This window comes from Oncorhynchus keta, unplaced genomic scaffold, assembly GCF_023373465.1.
Source record: "Oncorhynchus keta strain PuntledgeMale-10-30-2019 unplaced genomic scaffold, Oket_V2 Un_contig_23351_pilon_pilon, whole genome shotgun sequence".
Taxonomy (NCBI): domain Eukaryota; kingdom Metazoa; phylum Chordata; class Actinopteri; order Salmoniformes; family Salmonidae; genus Oncorhynchus; species Oncorhynchus keta.
Window position 1 is genome coordinate 11,303 of NW_026283331.1, and position 1,369 is coordinate 12,671.

A 1,369-nucleotide genomic window follows, 5' to 3' on the forward strand; every position below is an offset into this window, starting at 1 on the left:
CCATTGGCCGCAGCGCCCCCAGTCACCATGGAGATGTTGGCAGGGAAGGAAGAAGTGAATCTGCGATCGTTGGTCGCTCGGACGGTAAAGGTTCCTCAGGTTCTGTTGGCCGTTTCTACGTTGAATGGGACTGAAATGGTGGAAAACTATGGACAGAACAGGGCTTAGACTCTGATTGGTTAAGCAGTAGTAGTATTGATAAATGAGGCCTCAAGGCTCTGTATTTATGTTGATTTATTTTCCCTTTTGTACATTAACCATTTGCACATTGTTACAACACTGTATATATACATGATATGGAATTTGAAATGTCTTCATTCTTTTGGAACTTATGTGAGTGTAATGTTTACTGTTATTTTTTATTGTTAATTTCACTTTTGTATATTATCTACTTCTCTTGCTTTGGCATATGTTTCCCATGACAATAAAGCCCCTTTAATTGAAATTAATTGAGAGACACAGAGAGACACACAGAGAGGAGACAGAATGTTTGTTACTGTGTTATTGTTACACCACTTTCTCACAGATCCAGTTATGATTTGTGCCACAATTGTCATCATTCCATGTCTTTACAGGGTCATCTTGTCTAAAGTATATCTCAGCACAGTCCTCCTGCCCATTATCATCAGGCTGTCCTGCGCTCCAGTACCTAAACAACACAGAGAACCAGACAGTCAGACACTGTGGTACAAACATCCTCCTCATTTATACACACAGTCCTACGTTTTGAAGACACACTCTGTAAGATGATCATACCATTATCAAGAATGGGCCCTTAACACATTTCACTACATTCATATGTAAATATTAGCTGGTTGTATAATACATCTATAGTTCTCATTGAATGACATTCATGAGTGGAAACATACCTTTTTATGAACATATCTTTTTTTTTTTTTTATCACCATATCAACTGGTAAAATGGTCAAATCTCTCACCCTGTGGTCAGTGATGTGCCGTCCACCCACTTCCAGGTCCCCTCAGTGACAGAGTCGGTCAGACCAATCCAGGCTCTCAGGTGGAGGTTGAAGAGAAATGTCTGTTGTTGAGAAAGATAAAAACATATTATACTGCACATATTAGTGTACTGCTGGAAATTGAAATTTCTCTCTCTCTCTCCTCTCTCTCTCTCTGTCTCTCTCTGTCTCTCTCTCTCTCTCTCTCTCTCTCTCTCTGTCTCTCTGTGTCTCTCTCTCTGTCTCTCTCTCTCTGTCTCTCTCTCTCTCTCTCTGTCTCTCTGTCTCTCTCTCTCTCTTTCTGTGTCTCTCTCTCTGTCTCTCTCTCTCTGTCTCTCTCTCTCTCTGTCTCTCTCTCTGTCTCTCTCTCTGTCTCTCTCTCTCTCTGTGTCTCTCTCTCTGTGTCTCTCTCT

The 1,369-nt window shown here is 41.3% G+C and overlaps 1 long non-coding RNA gene across 1 annotated transcript; it reads right to left on the reverse strand.

Annotated features, from left to right (window-relative positions):
- Nucleotides 1-216: 216 nt before the first annotated feature.
- Nucleotides 217-1,169, reverse strand: LOC127921727 (uncharacterized). Its single transcript, XR_008109386.1, has 2 exons — nt 939-1,169; nt 217-649 (listed from the first exon to the last, which is right to left on the reverse strand). It is a non-coding gene; the product is annotated as an uncharacterized LOC127921727 (long non-coding RNA).
- Nucleotides 1,170-1,369: the final 200 nt, after the last annotated feature.